This window comes from Panthera leo, chromosome B3 (assembly GCF_018350215.1).
Source record: "Panthera leo isolate Ple1 chromosome B3, P.leo_Ple1_pat1.1, whole genome shotgun sequence".
NCBI lineage: Eukaryota > Metazoa > Chordata > Mammalia > Carnivora > Felidae > Panthera > Panthera leo.
Genome location: NC_056684.1, coordinates 45,314,954 through 45,333,571, shown reverse-complemented (window position 1 = coordinate 45,333,571; position 18,618 = coordinate 45,314,954). Strand labels below are relative to the sequence as shown.

The 18,618-nt window shown below is 43.8% G+C and overlaps 1 protein-coding gene and 1 long non-coding RNA gene across 2 annotated transcripts in view; one reads left to right on the top strand and one right to left on the bottom strand.

Moving 5' to 3' along the window:
* MYO1E (myosin IE) overlaps window positions 1–18,618 on the bottom strand; it is a 214,086-nt gene that overhangs the window by 156,714 nt on the left and 38,754 nt on the right. The window lies entirely within an intron of this gene.
* Window positions 521–7,406, top strand: LOC122221971. The gene is made up of 3 exons (XR_006203559.1): window positions 521–593; window positions 5,254–5,404; window positions 7,183–7,406. It is a non-coding gene; the product is annotated as an uncharacterized LOC122221971 (long non-coding RNA).

Here is an 18,618-nt window from a genome sequence, read left to right as displayed (position 1 = left end):
TCTGGAATTCTGAAGGGTTCATAAACATAAAGAAGAATTGGCAACAATGATAGTAATTTCATTTTATTATTATTTTTTTAATGTTTATTTTTGAGAGAGAGAGAGAGAGAGAGCAAGAGAGGAGCAGAGAGAGGGAGACACAGAATCCGAAGCAGGCTCCAGCTTCTGAGCTGTCAGCCCAGAGCCCGACGTGGGGCTCAAACTCACAGACTGCGAGATCATGACCTGAGCTGAAGTTGGGCGCTTAAGCGACTGAGCCCCCCAGGCGCCCCAGGGATGGCATTCTTTTAATAACAACTCTACTCTGTGGTCTTTTTCTTCAACCATATCCTATGATTTTACTGATTCAGACATTTAACCCAGGCAACAACATCTGTGCTGGGGACTGTGCCAGCCCCTGGGGATATAAGAGATACAGAGGCTTACAACTTAATTACTTAAGTCTGCAGTTGTAGTCCTAGCGTGAAGAATGACTTGTGTTGACATAAGATTCCGTTCTTTCTTCACATAAAGATACTGAATGAGCTGATGACTCCTAGGAAGAATGTCCGTGCAGTTCACACCTAATTGCAACATATTACCCTGGCTGCCAGGTAAGCTGAGAAGACATGAGTTCACACAAAGCATTGATCTTGATCTTCGTTGACAAGTGAATTCCAACCTGAATGACCCCATTTTAAGAACGCTGTAATTAATTTCATTTTAGCAACACCAGCCCAAGTTCTGTCAGATAATGATTAGTGAGACATCATTTACTTCATTTCAATTAAGTTGGTTAGATTTTCCCTAAAAATTGGTGGGGTTTTTTTTTGCGGGGTGGGGGGAATGCCTGGATGGCTCAAGTCGGCTCTTGTTTTTGGCTCAGGTCATGACCTCACAGTTTGTGAATTTGAGCCCTACATCGGGTTCTGCACTGACAGCACAGAACCTGCTTGGGATTGTATCTCCCTCTCTCTCTGCCACTCCCCCGCTTGCTCTCCATCTCTCTCTCTCTCAAGATAAATAAAAATAAACTTAAAAAAAAAGTTGGTTTTTTTCCACCTCAAACATTGCTTTTTTAAAAAATTTCAATGCCCAACCACGAGACTCAGAAATTTGGTGTGAGGTATGCTATACTATCTCCCCTCTGGCAGGAGATTTTAAATATCCTAACTGGAGTCCCTAAATCTTTAATGCGATGTTAGATCTCTGTCAGATATACTTTGTCGCCACTGAAAAGAAGCTGAAAAAGAAGCTGAAAAGGCATTTGAGCAACTGTTTACTTACAGACCCGCTAGCTACTCCATAATTTATCACCAGGTAAAGCACTAAGTGTTAAATGCCAGGTTTTGGATTCTCTTGAATCTCTTCTAGAGGAGAATCTAGGGCAGCTCCTCCCAGCCAGTAGGTCGGGCAGGACCAGTCCTCGGAGCAAGGCTGAGGGTGGACTGGGATTTCCTGTTCCCAGGGCTCTGCCTGCCGGCCCACGCTGAGGCCTCTTCCCTTTCCAACATCTTTAATGGCAAAAGATACTACCAAGCACTTAGACCCATTTAACAAAATCTACCACCATTCTCAGCCACCCATCCTTCCCACCCGCCCCCTCACTGTCAACTTCATCAAGAGAGGAGGTGAATCTACCCTTGATGCTACCATAATTTTTGAAATCTGGAAGTGAGTCCCATGATGTAAAAGGAAGTTAAACATTGGTGGAAGGCAATGAGTCGCTACACTGGTCTAGAAACCTGTGATTGCCTTCCAGTTATAAATCTTCCAGGGTTCTAATTTAGAAAGACATTTCCCGGGGCGCCTGGGTGGCTCAGTCGGTTGAGCGTCCGACTCTCGGTTTTGGCTCAGGTCATGATCTCAGAGTTCGTGAGGTCAAGATCAGGTCCATGTCATGCTCAGCACAGAGCCTACTTGGGATTCTCTCTCTTCTATCTCTCTGCCCCTCCCCCCACTCGGTTTGCTCTCCCTCTGTTTCAAAAAAGTAAACAAACAAAAAATTTTAGAAAGACATTTCCCAAACGCCTCTCTTTGGTTGGAGGCATGGCTCTGAAGAATTTTGTCAGGCTTCTTGAAGGGCTCATAGACGAGCTCTAAGAGAATATCCAAATGATAAAATCCTAATAACAAGAGTAATAGGAAAAAGAAAAAAAAAAAACCTCTTTGAATGGGTTTGTTTGTACCTTTTTAAAATTTCAGCAGTAAAAGTGCACGACTCCTCAGAATTTGTTTAAAATGTCTCCCTAGTTAATGACCTACATTCGTTAATGTATCCACAGGCCAGGAAGCATCCGCTGGAGGAAAATCTGGACTCCAAATTAGAGTGTATATTTACATCCAAGTACTTTAAAACAGAAAAATTCCCCATTTATATTATGACAACTTGTCACCAGGGTTCACCCTCTCTTCCCTCAGAACTAGCCTCATTCCTAGGAAATCTTACCCATATGTTATAATCCTGAAAGCTAGTCTTCCTTTGTGATGCGTTCCGTCCCCTCTTTACTAACAGGAGGAGCCTCAATGGTGAAAGCACTTAGTGTCTCCAGGGCTAATCCTGAAGGCTCTAATTCATAATTGAGAAGTTTCTCTTGGATGCTGGGAGGAATAAAGTAACAACCACTCTGAGTACTTGAGCCAACTTTATTATCACAAAGTCCGTATTCTGCCCTGACCTGGCAGAGAGCAAAGGCCCAAGACTGAATCCTGAAGAACAGACTCCAATTTCCTCTTCTGCCCCGTCCTGGCTGGGTGGCCTGAGGGATTCACTTGAACTCTCTTGTTTCTAACCTCTCAGAGTTGTTGGTGAGAGACCAGTCAGATCAAGGGCAGGAAAGTCCTTGTAAATCTTATGGTGCCATATAAATGTGTTATTTTGATAACACCAAGATAGAATGAGGATACATTTAACTTGTTAGTTTCTCCTAACTTATGCCCTTATATTAATTTGTGATATACTTTGCAGAACTTACCTTCCCCCATCCTCAAACCTGTTTCCAAAAAAAAAAAAAAAAAAAAAAAATGCAAGAACACCTAAATGAAAGTAAATTTGTGCTCTGCCTGCCAGACGTAGAGCCTCCCCTGCAGGTAATAATAGAGGAGGGGATCTGGCTAAAACTCCAGTAAATGTCCTGGGCGGGATGAGCATCAGATGTGGGAAAAGGTGAGGCAAGAAAAGGTTAAAACGGTACATCTTGCAGCTAACAGAAACCAGCATGCCAAGGAGGAGATCAGTTGGCTGCTAAAGGAAGATTTGGGGACAGACATGTCCAGATACCTGAGGCACTTTCTAAATGGCTGCAGAGAACAGTCAACCCAAAAAAAATAGCTTCTATATAATTCTCAGGAATGAGTCTGTCATCTTGAGATGGCAACATGCCGTGAAGGAATACTGACAAAGCAAGAGAGATGGAGAGGCACGCTGGGGTGGAGAAGGCCAGTGCTTACAAGTCAGACACCCTGGTTGGGTGACCGCAGCAGCCACTTAAGGCCAACTTGGTCTTATGTTCTATATCCTTGAAAAGGTTGTCACAACCAAACTCACAGGGCCATTGAGACAAATGTGCTATACTTGGGACCCATCTCAATTGTTAGGTTTGACAAGCTGTCTTGCCATTAATTAGACATGAATACAACTGGTTCTCTGACTAGACCATGAGTGCCCTGTGAACGGGGACATCTGTCCCTTTTTGTCTGAATTCCCAGTCTACCCAGCTCAGTGCTTGGCACTCCTCCAGGCTTGATCAACTTTATTAAATTTATAAACAGCGAGGTCTAAGTGCATTATAAACTGAATATAAAGGTCTGTAAATCATATGAAGGTAAGGTTTGAAAGCAACCAAAAGACACTTGCCAATTTAAAATATGAAAATGGTATTTGGAAGGTAAAGACTGGTGAGGGTCTCTCTTCTGCCCAGGATCAAGTGTGACATTGTGACCAGGGCACCCATGAAATTGGTCTGCTAGGCTAGGGCATCTCTAGAATGGAGAAAGGAATCTCAGGTGTTGTCTGTGGAGAATATCCCTTAGCATCACTCCAAACTACCTACCATCTCAACTGATTTCCACATAAAAGTATGATGCCCTGGATTGTTTTTCTAGACACCATCCAGCTTGACAGGTAAGCTCCATGCCGCAAATAAAGCCTTCACTTTCAGACCCCGGTAGAATCTAAATCTCATTGGTAGAAGCAGCTTCCAACTTGATAAAATCTATTGACTGAAACACAAAAGCAAGAGGCAACGGTGCCTTTTGGGTTGTCCCTTGGAGTGGGAACTGTAACACCAAAGCTAGGTTCATGTCTGCAAGCAGCAGGCCTGAGATATAAACATCTCTAATTTGGCCCTCTACATAGCTTGAAAGAGTGGTTAGTGAAACAAAATCGGTGTTCAGAAGCTGCTTATCATCCTAAACCAAGAAGGACCCTCTCCTAATAAAATAACAACATCCGGAATGTAATGGTTCCTTTCCTGAATATATGGCACTTCACAGTTGGACAGTGATGCCTGATGTAGTTCTAAGGCAGCCATCCCTATCTGTATTTTCAAAACAAGGAAGGTGGTGGTCAGGTACTTGGCCAAGATCACACGTTAAGCGAAAGGCAGAGCTGGATTCTTACTCAGCTGCTTCAGGTAGCTTCTTCACAAACGGTAAGAGTGGGTGATTGTGACCATGGGAAATAACTAGAGCTGAAATAGGTCTTGGTTCTAGAGTATTCCTTTAGACCTCTGAAGCCCATTGAAAAGATGGGCTTCACAGAGGCTGTTGGGGAAAAGTGCTATTTAGGTATGACACTACAGAAGTCATAATGTGACTTTTTTGCCTTTTTTTTGTTTTCTCCATTCAAATGAAATGGAACTTTTCTTTCAAGAAGGCTCTGTTGAAACTGCTCTGGTTTGGGTAGAAATGCCCAGGGCTCAGGTGGTTGGTTCAAATTTCCTTTCCAAGTACAGAAAAAGTGGGGACTATTAATGCAAACTTACTTACTGATGTAAATCAAGCTCTAAATTGAGCTATTCACTAACCTCAGCTCAAAGAAAATCTTAGAAACATAGAATTTGCCATTATTTTCCCCATCAGAGTCAAAACTGAGTGCATTGTAATTCTCAAAAGCATTTTCATCCCTATAATTTAATCTTCACAACCTTGTGAAGTTAAGATCACCATCCACGATTTATAGATCAGGAAACCGAAGCTTTTAGAGGTTAAGAAACTGGCCCAACGTTGCACTGAGGTCTCCTCTAAGCGAACCAAGATTTTCTGAATTTATAGGTCAGGATTTCCCCTTCCACTATGCAACATGCCAATGTCTTCCAGCCAAAGACCACCAGGAACTCACTTGTAGCTGCACAGCTGCACTCATTATTCACCGAAGTACCAGAGAGTACGACCATGGAGCTGCATGGACCTCCTCAGTAAGAGGGTGTTAGAACCTGTTACAGGATTTGAGCTGGGGGGTGGGGGGAGGGTAGATTGTGGGGAGGTCTAAGGAGGCAAGGGTTTGCTCTAGATGGGCGCTCAGTGACTGTGTATCTCAATAAATGTTATCTGTAGGGAGCTGACCGGAGGGCAGAGAGCAGTGAAATGGAAAAGCAAGAGTGAACACTCCTATTAGCCAGGGCGGGGAGTGTTTGGCAGGTATTTTATGGGTTGTAAAGGAGCCTTGTTTTAGTCTGTGCTTAGACAAAATCACACAGTATTTGGTCTCACTTGACCATGGTTTAAGAGGGAGCTTGTCTGAGGCTAGTGCGGTGTGTGCTTGCACGTATCCAACAGAGAACATGGCCTAGCTGCGAGTGCAACTTCCTCTGAGCGACCTTTATATCTAACAAAAAGTCAAGGAAGATCATTCACTAATAATTTAATTTAAATGAAACCTTTGTTTTGTGAAACCAAAAACACAACCAGCATTCAATTGCCCCGGGAACTCCCTCACAGATGCAATAAGCCTTGAGTCGCAATCTTCTTGCATGGTCAGGTCTCCTCTTCCATTCAGATTCCCTCCTGTCTGAACAACGGGTTCACGGGCAATAAGCCTTGAGTCGCAATCTTCTTGCATGGTCAGGTCTCCTCTTCCATTCAGATTCCCTCCTGTGTGAACAACGGGTTCACGGGCACAGAGAGCGGTTGAACAGTGGTAGCACCCCCAAGTTGTCCCCCAACACCTATGCTTCCTTTCCTTCAGTAACACGATCTCTGGCTTTTAGTTCGGCACATGGCTCCTCAGAATAAAGAATTCATTCCGGTGGGGTGCCTGGGTGGCTCAGTTGGTTAAGCATCCGACTTCGGCTCAGGTCATGATCTCACAGTTTGTGAGTTCGAGCCCCACGTCTGTGCTGACAGCTCAGAGCCTGGAGCCTGTTTGGATTCTGTCTCCTTCTCTCTCTACCCCTCCCCCTTGTGCTCTCTCTGTCTCTCAAAAATAAATGAAAAAAAAAAAGAAAAAAAAAAGAATTCATTCCGGGATTCTTGTGCAGCTAGGCGTGGCCGGTGATGTAAGTGGAAGAAGAGTGTGCAAGCTCTAGGGCATCTCACAGACTCGGGGAGGGAGCATGACCTCCTTACTCCGCCCTTGCTCAAAACTGGCAGGTGGTAGCCAAAGTTCCCTGTGGGCCCATAAGGACCAGTGCCACACCCTAGGGTGGCAGAGCAGAAAACAGGAAGTAGCCTGCACCCCAGCCAACTGCAGTGCTTCTTACCAACACAGCACTGCCTACGTCCGGGACGTTAAGTGGGAGAAAAATAAACACACACGCCACAGTAACAAAAACAAAACAAAACAAAAAAACAAAAAAAAAAAAACCTGACTCAAGTCCTCTATACTTCAATAATAAATTAATAAGTAAAAAAAAATAAATTCACTTGTAACTGCTGCTGCATATTCTCAGGTGGAAATTTTTTCCATTTGAATGTGGGAAAATTAAAGGTAATCTCAGAAGTTCTTCTATAGCTCCAAGCTTCCACAGATCTTCCCTGCCTGAATCCCTTTGCTTTGTGTTAGTCCTGTCCTCAGTAAGGCACCATACAGTAGAAATCTCCCATCTCTCTTCAGTATTGCACAATACAGGTAAATAAAACCTGCGTATGACATTGCTGTATATTGCCATACTCACCATTTAATGAGTATATTTATGTTTTATCTAATTACATAATATATTTCTAATTTTTACCTTTTTGTCTCACTCTTTCCCAATAACACAGAGCCCACGGATGGGGCATAAAGGGACTGAACAAACGTCTATCTTAATGAGCCTTTAAAGACTCCATAATGCAATTATATCTTAACGTCTACTACTTCAGCTATTCACCTCTTCTCATCTCACGTGAGATATTCACGTTCATGGATGGATGAAAACATCTACCCCAGCTAAACTGCAAATTGCTATGGGATTGCTCCCCAGGTTGGCAAAGCCTCAAATGTGAAATCTTTGAGTGCCAAGAGTTTAAATGTATAAAATGCCTTTATTTGTAAAAGGCCTCAAAGGACTTTTTTCACCGTTGAGTCATCCTATCCCTTACATTTGTAAAACCATTTGCAATTTACAAAGTGCTTTCATACTTATCGTCGCATAGTCCTTGTAGTCGGGCTGGATATTAGTAATTTATATGTTACAAACAAGAAGCTAGAAGCTCTGAGATGGTGAGTCACTTGCTCACGGTGCCATTCATCTAAAAAAAAAATGTGTAAATGGCCCGTTGGGTTATATTCCTGGTTTCCCCACTATGAGCAATGTTGCAGGAAGCCTTCTTATACCTGTATCTTTGCCCCTTGGGCTAACATTTCTGTGGGATGAAGTCTCATGTGGAACCTCTGGTCTAGGATTTGAGGTTGGGATGTCGAGTAGGTAGAGAGAGCACTGGGAAAACATTCCTGGCGGGGAAATGAAGTCAAGGAGGCAGGCCTGAGCAGATCATCATTCCCAGTTTTATTTAGCTGCAAGTGTGGGCCACTACTTCCTAACTTCAGAGTGAAACTAAGTCCAGGTGCATGTCACCCAGAGGAGCTGCAGGATGACCTGGGCAGCAGGCCCTCTCCAGCGTCTCAGGTAGCACCTAAGGATGTGTTAGTCCAACAGGTGTGCCAGTAGCTGCCTCAACACCTGAGGTCCCGGAAGGATGAGGTCCTGCAGAGTTCTCTACTGACAAAGAGGAAGCAGGGGTCCCAGCTGCTAGATAACAGCAGTGAAGGAACGGGACAGAATGAGCACCAGATTCTGCTTCTCAAACTGGATCTCTGTTAATGCCAATGAGAATTCTGACATTTCCTTCTTACCTTCACTCCTACAGTTTGCTACATATACTTCAAGACCCCTATCCAGCCCTTTGGGTGAGAGTATGCAATCAGTAATGATTCCAATGAGTTTAAAGCAAATTCCCTATAGGAATCTGTTTATAATTTATTTCTCTTTATTTATTTATGTTTTATTTCCTGAGGGAGAGAATGGCAGAAAGAACTCTGGCCCTAAGAGTCAGAAAGGCCTGGAAGAAAACAGAGAAGGGAGATTGAAAAGGAATGGAAAGGGAAAGAACAGTGTGTTGTGCCAGCTCTGAGCCGTCACTTAACACACATTAACTGATATCTTTCCTCACAATCATCTTGTGAGTATGGTGCTGTTGGTCCATTACTGATGAGAAAATGGAGCTTGGAGAAGTTAAGAGACTTGTCCAAATGCTAACCCCCACACAGGAAAAACAACAACAAGCCTTCTGCCCTGCAAGGGATTTTCCATGGTTCTACAGTTGTGAAAAACAAATGAGATAATGAATACAAAAACTAGCTACTGGAGAGTGAGAGCATATTCTGATGGCAATGCCAGGACCCTGCAACTTATGTTCTCCAAGAAGGTCTGAATCTCCCTGCAGGTCAGCCAGTCAGGTTCGAGGATGGCTGGGAACAGACTTGAACAAAGGGCTGCAGGGCTGCACTTAGCAGGTCAGTGGCTGCCACCTCCCTAGACAGTCACACTGCATTTACAAGAATCTTCTTAGGAGATTGTGGGCCAAAATTTTTGTCTTCTGTCCACTTTTAGTTCGATAATCTTTATTCCCATTGATTTCCAAGATGGCTCCTTCCTTTCTTCCATATGATTTCCTCTTTATTACTCTCCTTTCCAGGACAATAAAGCGTAATTGGAGGTAGTTAGGAAGGACAAAGAAGGAGAAGCTTGTCCATAAAGACTTGTTTATCTTCAAGAAACAAATATATACATAACATCTAGATAGTTATTATATACCTATACACTTACACAAACACACACGCACATTTTTCCACAGGCTAAGAATTGCCCTTGAGCCCTTCCTCCCCCGACACCCAAACCTATTCGTTATATCCTCAACTCTACCCCTCCTCTATTTTCAGGCCACTGCCTTACTTAGGGTCTCATTATTTCTCATCTGCAATAGCACTCTAATTGGTCTTTGGGTCAGTGGTCGGCCTCCTGTTGCTTTGGTCCTGTGTTCCCTTCCTTCATAATTACTTACGTGAGCTGCTATATTACTCAAGGTGAAGGCAGCTTCTTAACTCCTCAAGGGCACATTTCACAGAAGAGTTGACTAGCTGCATATAGCAGCAAGCCCATAGCTATCTTAAGCCCTAAAATGATAAGATGTAGCAAAGCGAATGTCTGTCACGGGTTGAACTATGTCCTCCTCCAAAAAAAGGTATGCTGAATTACCAACCTCCAATAGTTGTGAATGTGACTTTATTTGGAAATAGGGTCTATGTCAATGTAATAAAGTCAAGATGAGGTCATTAGGGTGGGCCTCAATCCAGTATGACTGATGTCCTTATAAGAAAAGACAGGCATGCAGAGAGGCCATGTGATGACAGAGGCAGAGATGGGAGTGATACATCTAGAAACCAAGAATTGCACAACACCAGAAGCCAAGAAAAAGACATGGGACAGATTCTCATGCCTTCAGAGAGCGCATGGTCCGACTGAAAGCTTGAGTTTAGATGATAGCCTCTAAAAGTGTAAATGAATAAATTTCTCTGGTCTTAAACCCCTAGTTGGTGGTCATTTGTTAATGTAGCCATTGGACACTAACAGAGTATCTTTAAAAAGGTGAGAAGAGTTGACCATCAAGAAAGAACCTTCCAAGTCAAAGCTCCTTCATATGTGTGCCTCTGTTAGTGTCTTATCTACTCCGTCAGAAGCCAGTGACCTCCAGAATTATGATTCTAAAGAACATACTTGATTATGTCATTCTGGTTTTTTTTCCAATATATGAAATTTATTGTCAAATTGGTTTCCATACAACACCCAGTGCTCATCCCAAAAGGTGCCCTCCTCAATACCCATCACCCACCCTTCCCTCCCTCCCACCTCCCCATCAACCCTCAGTTTGTTCTCAGTTTTTAAGAGTCTCTTATGCTTTGGCTCTGTCATTCTCTTTTTTAAAAAAGCCTCCCATTTTCTATAAGACAAAGTCTAAGCCCCTATTATACCATGTAGGGCCTTCACAGCCTGATCCCAACCTGCATCCTTCCACCCCAACTTCCCTCCCTCCATGTTGACCACCAGCCATCACACTGCCCCAGAGTCCAGTGACTGATTCTCATGTACAGTAGACAACAGGCATGGTGAAGGCAACTGTCCAGGGTGGCCCTGAAAGTGGGCCTGGGTGTCCACCATACTGAGCAAGCCCATGATGCCCTTTCTCTAGAAGACCAAAAGCAGAGCAATGCTGAATCAGGAAGAAAGATTTGTGGCTTTGGGCACAGAAGGCAGAGGGGTTTGCCATATCAGAGGCATAATTTGGTGCATATATATCAGGCAATACCACTTGATGGTATATGCAACATTCTATTTCCTCTCTGAATTCACTTTGAACCTTCATCAAGCAATAAATTATTGAGTTATCTACAATGCACTTAGCCCTGTGCTCAGTGCAAGGACACAAAGAAGAGTGTATAAGGTGTGTCAAGCTCATTAATCCAATCAGTTGGGTCTCACTGGGGAAAGGACTAACATGCAACGCGCATATGACGCAAGATAGCAGATTCAATTCTGGGGTTTAATTTCAAAACTGGAAGAGTTCTGAGACGGGAAGTGACCTGAGTGGACTAGAGCAATCAGGAAAGAGTAGGTGGAAGAATGGGAACCGAGTCTGGGCCCAGCAGATGCCGAGGACTTACTTGGCCAATGAGAGGAGGGAGACTTTAGAGGGAAAACACAAATGAAGGTATAAAAGCAGAAGGAGCAGACATCACTACTACTGGTGAAACCTAGTTTTCAAAGCACCATTCTTGATTAGTCTAGTTCACAAAAGGGGCCTCCAGATCAGCAATTTCAGCAACACTTGGAAACTCATCAGAAATGCCAAGTCTTGGCCCCGCCCCCCAACCTAGTTGAATGAGGGGCTCTGGGCGTGGGGGTGGGGCCCCAGAATCTGTGCGAGTCCAATGCACTCTCCAGGTGATTCCAACGCAGGCTACATAACAAGTTTATTTATTTTGAGAAAGTGCAAGTGGGGAAGGGAGAGACAGAGAATCCCAAGCAGGCTCCGCACTACCAGCACAGAGCCCAACACAGGGCTCAAACTCACGAGCCTCAAGATCAGGACCAGTGATCCGAAGTGGGACGCGTAACCGTCTGAGCCACCCAGGCGCCCCCGAAAGCTAAGGTTTTTGAGAACCACTGCTCTCGGCAGAAGACTTGCTATAAATAAATGTATGATGTTTATTCCTATAGAAGAAACTTTTCAATGACCCCTAACTTTTAATTCATTCCATTGAGTTTTGACAGAACCTAAATGGCAGAGCTGCGGCATGTGCCAAGCACAAGGCAGAGACACCAGTGTGCACACGGGAATAGGTGTGTGCACAAAGACAGCCCTCTGATCGCCAGGAAGTAACTAATATACATCTGAGAAACATCTAGAAAAATTAATTAAGGAAACAGCACAGGCCTGATGTCACAGTCCTGCGGGACAAGAAATTTTATATACTAAAGATGAAGAAAGTGATTTACTGTGCTTACCAAGGCCCCAGAAATAATAATGAGAGCATAGATACAACTACCTTCCTTGTCACCCTGTCATCTTTCCGTGATCATCTGGTGGCCAGTTCTCCTATGTGCACACACCAGGGATAAGACCCGCACACCCTTTTGGGTTTTGAGCTTCTGTATTTGAGGACCGTTGACAATTCCCTACATCCACCACTCCAGCCAGATGAAGGTTGGGTTTATTTTGATTTGTGTTGGGCCTGCAGCTCCTCGTTAAGTAAACTAGGACTCCGCGTCTGGCCAATGCATTCGAGAAGAGAAAAATAGAAGGGAATCAAAGTGAATTGTAGGGAGGGAAGGAGGGGGAAGTTCCCTGGAAATCTAAAAGTAGGAAGCAAGGATGGTATTTTTGGCTTGGGACTTTCTGTACCACATGAAATTATGAGAATGACTTCATTGTTCCTGTGCATCTGAAACCCGAGAGAGACCATAATGGCTGGGTTACACCCAGACCGACTGGAGCAGGAGTTAGACGGGGCGGCCTCCTGCCAATGGAACCTGCAAACATGACTGACGGCCCCGTTGGTGTTGTCAGGGCCGGGCTGGGTCTGGTGATGACCGGCTTGGCTTTTCCCCCTCGATCTCCCCGGAGTAGACAAGGTGGTATGTTACAGAGGGCTCCTGGCTCAGGGGTAACTAGAGGGACAGGGGGTGGGCTCCAGAAAGCCTGGGTTCTAGTCTTTTCTCTAGAAAAGTCTTTTCTCTCCAGTGGCTATATGCACTCCGGCAGCAATCTTAACTTTTCTCTCTGTTTCCTCCTCTCCTGAAAGAGAAAAGCATGCTATATGTGCCTTGGTTATTTCATAGAATAGGAGAAAACAAATAAGGAAAAAGGTGCAAAGAACATCCTCGGGGAAGTTAAGATGGTTATACTATTGGGAGTTATCCTGGACTCTGGTTTTCTTCTAGTATCTTTTTGCACCCCTCTTCTTACGGTGGATGCCTACGGGGCTGCCCGCCCTGCTTCCCTTTCTGTGGGAGGTGGCAGCCATGATGGCCAAGACCTCGCCACCTGGCCCCAGTAGAAGACCCCCCCCCAACCCAAGCCAGACCAATGAGATTATCATTCCCGGGAATTTATGGGGGAGGCTACACTAGAGGTTGCTACCAGGGGCACTTTTACTCCCCAGGGGGCACTTGGTGATGTCTGGATTCATTCTTGGCTGTCACGATGAAGAGGGAGTACTATTAGCATCCAGACGGTAGAGACCAGGGGTGCTGCTAAATGTCCTCCAAAGAACAGGATAGCCCCTCATGACAAAGAATTATCTGGCCCCAAACGTCAGTAGTATCAAGCCCGAGAAGCCCTGCACTGGCAAAGTGGCCACAAGGCAAATGGCCCGAGGGGCCAGGCAGATAAAAAGAGGGATGATTCAGGCAGTGGGGAAGTGGGCTGACGGGCAATGGAGGGTCTGATTCTTCTGGAGGGCTCCAGCCAGTTGTTACCAATAGTCGTTATCAAGGGGAAACCTCAAGTCCTGGTTTTCTAGAGAAGCTGGAAAACTGGATTTTCATGTGAAATCTGACTTTTAAAAACTTTGTTTCCTTTTTAAATTTTTTAATGTTTATTTTTGAGGAAGAGAGAGAGACAGAGTGAGAGCAGGGGAGGGGCAGAGAGAGAGGGAGGCACAGAATCCGAAGCAGGCTCCAGGCTCTGAGCTGCCAACACAGAGCCTGACTCGGGGCTCTAACTCACCAACCACAAGATCATGACCTGAGCCGAAACCGGATGCTTCACTGACTGAGCCACCCAGGCGCCCCCTGAAATCTGCTTTTTAAATGCTGGCTCAGACTTTTTGAAACATATGGGCCAAATAAATACATCTCCAGGCCTCGTGGAGGCTGGGGGTGGGGGCAGGGAGTTTACAACCTCTGATCTGGAGACAAGATCCAAATCCTCGTTTACTTGGACCCCTGGAAGCTTACTAGCTCTTCCCTCCACTTCCTGGGATTTCTGAGGCAGCCCAGGAGGTCCCGTGCGCACCAAAAGCCTTCCCTAGGGCACACCCCTGCCCCTCTCTCTCACACACTCACTTCTTCAGCTACGTCTTTGACCTGATGTGCCACCTCCACCTAAGTAAGAATTTCAATCTCTTAGGGTTGGAAGAGACCCTGGAAAAGGGCTATTCCTGACATGCCAGGAAAAATATTTGACATGTTACTTAACCTCTCTGAGCCTCAGTTTCCTCATTTGTAAAACTTGGGTAATAATAAGAATACATCTTCAGGCTGTTAGGAAGATTGAGTAAGTTCATATATCACCTTAACCTCCTTCTTGAATCCTTAGCCTTCGGAAATAATGCTCCAATGCTACTGCCGCTGTTAATATAAATAATGAGACCAGCACACGTAGATCAAGATGAATGCTAATATTTGTTTGAGGCTGAGCCTAAAAACTCACACAGGGTGGAACTTGAACATTAAATCACTTTCCCAGGACAAATAAGCCATGTCTCATCAGTTACTTAGACACATTTTTGGAACACGTTGCGGATGCCAAAGAATATTTTGTGTGTTGATGTATGGTGGACCAACAAGCACCAGGGTGATTTGGCTTATGGGGCTTGTGAGAAGGGGCATGAACAGCAGGAGAGAGAGTGAGCAAGGAGAGGGTAACGGTCATACCATCCAACCACCACTTGCACAAAGAGAAAAAAAAAAAAGTATACAAGAAATTCTTGGGCCAGAGTGCAACAATCTCTCACCATCTTAAGAATTTAGTGAATTCAGGTTTATGGCAAATCCAACCTGTCACAAGGGCTGTGGCATTCTTTGCTGCAGCCAAGTCATTCTGGCCTGAACTCTTGCCAAGGCTACTTGACCCTCATAAAAATCCTTGACAGTGGAGTGGGTGCCATTTTTTCCCTCTGCCTTTGAAAAGCTTCCTTGACAACACCCATTACAAAGAGAATGGGGTCTGCTCTCCAGACTGGAGGCCAAAATGCTAATTCACTAATACCCAAGTCTGCCAAAAAAATTTGCGGGTAGTACTCTCTCCTTCTAGCAGTATAATAGAGAGAAAAGAAAGAGAGAAATGGAATGGAAGTGAGGAGAATCCAGAAAGAATTCTGATATTAACATCAAACGATCACACGTGGTTTTTCACATTTGCCCTTCCTACCTCACTTCTGATCACTTTCTGCCAATATAAACAGGTCTTTAAATGGCAAAATCATTTCATCGTGTATGGACTGGATATTGGTTCTGTTGCTTTCAATAGCCAACCTCACAGAGGATTTCTGTGACTCTCTGGGTTCGTTAGCAATTGTTTTATTATTTCTGTGAAAGCACTGTGTTATGTAAGGAAGGTCATACAAAGCAAATAATGCATACTAAAAATTGAAACTATGCTAGGAAAAACAAATCTGGATTCAGTCCAAGGACTGGTGAAAGTTGATATTATTAAGCTATCACTCATAAATGCTAACAACTAACTTCCCACAGCTCTATCAGTAGCAGAGCCCCAAAATAACCTCCAGGGCCCAAGAGTATTTTGGAGCTTTAAGCTGCATTCTTGATAGAACTGGTTTCCTCCCTAGGCAGAAAAGAAAGTGTATCTGATGTTTTCGCAATGTGGTAATCCAAAGGGGGCATTATACTTTCCAATCTTGCTCTATCCAGTCAATAAATATTTACTGAGGGCTTCTTATGTGCCAGGCACTTTGCCAGGAGTTGGTGAACACAGGTATTTTGCCTGCCTCCATATAGCTTACAGCCTGATGAGACAAAGAGTCAGGTTAACACACAATTCCAACAGTTTGATAGGAGTCATGTATGGTAAGACATGCCCTTCTCCTCTTTCTCCTCCCTAGAGAAGCTTGGAACAACAGCCTACAAGAACTTAATCTGATGTTAAGTCATGGAAACAGTCAAGATTCTGGGGACAAATTCTAAACTCACGATCACCAAAGCAAACCAACAGAATAAATAATTTGGGAGGAGAGCAGCGACAGAGACCATCAAGAGGAGGAGGGAGAAGTGATGGACACTTAGGAGAACAAATTGTCTGGCTTGCTAGGAGCCTGGAATCCTAAGAAAAGCAATGACAGCTGTGCCAGGAAAGAGAGTTCGTGGGGCATAGGAGAAGGTGTAGGATAGTTACAGTCAGGACTTTTGCAAATCCTGGACACAGGCTAACTAACTCTAATGATAACCCTATAAAGCAGGGGCTACTATTAACACTCCCATTCTACAAATGAGGAAACTGAGGTAGAAAGGTTATAAAACTTGCCCAAGGTTGTAAGTCATGCCACCAGGATTCAAGCATACCTAGTCTGGCTCTAGAACCTTTGTTTCATATTAAATGTGTGTCAAAGATTTCAGACATGTCTTAGTGAAAAATGAGAAGTCACAGAGGATTTTTAAGCAAGATACCACTTAATTAAAACACTGATTTTGGAATTCATGTAGTCACTGAGCGGAGAAGGATCTGGAGGGGAAAGGGGAAGGCAACTGGCATTTAATGAATGCCTCAGGTGTGCCCAGACCTCTTCAGACATTATCTTATAATTCTACCTCATTATCTAACAATCACTCCAGAAGAGGCAGCTTTCCATTTTGATACCAGAACTAAGTCTCAAGATGGTTCAGTTACTTGCACATTCATTCCTGTAAATGGTGGAATCAGATTTTGAACCCAAGTGAGGCTACCATTAAAGTCCCTGCTATTCCTACCACAGTGTCCTAGAAAGGCTTGAGGCAAGGAAACCAAGCAGTAGATTTTTTTAAACTGTCAAATGACTCATCAGGAGAATTAGAGGAAGGGCTGGGTGGGAGACCTGATAACTGAAATCAAGGGAAAATTTGAAGAAAAAAAAAAAAAAGAAAGAAAGAAAGAAAAGAAAAGAAAAAAGAAAGGAAAAGAGAAAAGAATAGAAAAGAAACAAGATCAGGATTTCAAAATTGTTTCACTTGAGTTTGGGAGGTAGGATGTAGTAGGAGCAGACTTCCAGAATGGTGACTAAGAGTACTAACTTTTATTGAGCACTTACCATTTTCCAGGCACTGTACTAAGGGCATTACATGTGCCAACTAAGTTATTTCTCACAAAACTCTTCATTATCCTTATTTTATTTTATTTTATTTTATTTTATTTTATTTTATTTTATTTCTTTAACATTTATTCATCCTTGAGAGACAGAGAGACAGAACATGAGGGGCACAGAGAGACACACACACACACACACACACAGAATCTGAAGCAGGCTCCAGGCTCTGAGCTGTCAGCACACAGCCCGACGTAGGGCTCAAACTCACAAGCTGCGAGATCATGACCTGAGCCGAAGTCGGACGCTCAACTGACTGAGCCACCCAGGCACCCCTACATTTTATTTTTTTTAAGTTTATTTATTTATTTTGAGAGAGACAGAGAGAGCATGAGCAGAGGGGTGGGGCAGAGAGGGAGAGCGAGAATCCCAAGCAGGCTCTGCACTGTTAGCGCAGAGCCCAACGCAGAGTTTGATCCCACAAACTGTGAGATCATGACCTGAGCTGAAGTCAAGAGTTGGATGCATAACTGACTGAGCCACCCAGGAGCCCCATTATCCACATTTTAAAAATGAGGCAATGGAGTAAGTTCCCTGAGATCACACAGTGCGTAAATTGCAGAGCTGAATTTGAGCTGAACGGATGGACATGTGTAACTTCATGTCTCATAAGAAGCTGGGCATTTCCTATAAGTCTCAGAGGAAACAGAAGACATGATAATGGGTTAAAGATTTGCATGGCTGGGGAATTCCAGAGAAGCAGAACTAGCATAAATGGATAAGTGCCACAAAAAAATTAAATTTTAGCTCAAACATGAAGTTTCTGTGGTAACCTGTATTTATTCTGATTTCAAAAGTAAATGGATTAAATAAAATTCTTTTTAAAGAGAGAAATGAAAGAAACACAATTGGTTTCACATTTCTAATGAGTTTAGCTATTCAAAAATAAACAGGCTCCCTTCTGAGACATGAGCTCTTACTCACTGGAAATATTCAAGAATGCTGTCAGAAACCGTCAGAAGAATTTCTGGATAAGGCAATGTTGTCACATAAGAACACTGAGATACCTATCTCTCAACTGGAGGATCCTTCCCGCCTCGTTATTCCTTCACCGGTCACTTCTCAGTGTTACCCTTCTCACAGGATGATGTTAGACTCTACAGAGAAAGGGTGTCTCGTGTCACCTTAACGTTTTAAAGAAGCCGTCACAGTGAAGCTGTATCTATACCTACAAATTGCTTTGACAAATTTCACCTTATAACCTATTTCTTAGTTTTGAAAAGTGAAATTAAAAGGAAAAAGAAGTCTATGGCATATTTTTAGATATCAAAGCCCTAACCTTTTGTGGTTAAGCAATCCAGACCATTTGAGAACAGAGTCAAGTACTTTTCAGGTTCCAACTGCTTACCTTGAGCATGGGTGAGAATGAAGCCCAGCGACAGCAATTGGCTGAAAGGAAACTGTCCTGCTTACCTGGCTATTCTAAAAACATCAGTAACTCCATCAGAGGAAAGGTGACATCTGACCCAGGCTTTATTGATTCTAAGAGGCAAATGCAGGGTGGGGGCGGGAGGGGGGGGGGACACACTGTTTTATTTTTACATTTTAACATATCCGAAATCAGACTCTATGTTATAACCCAT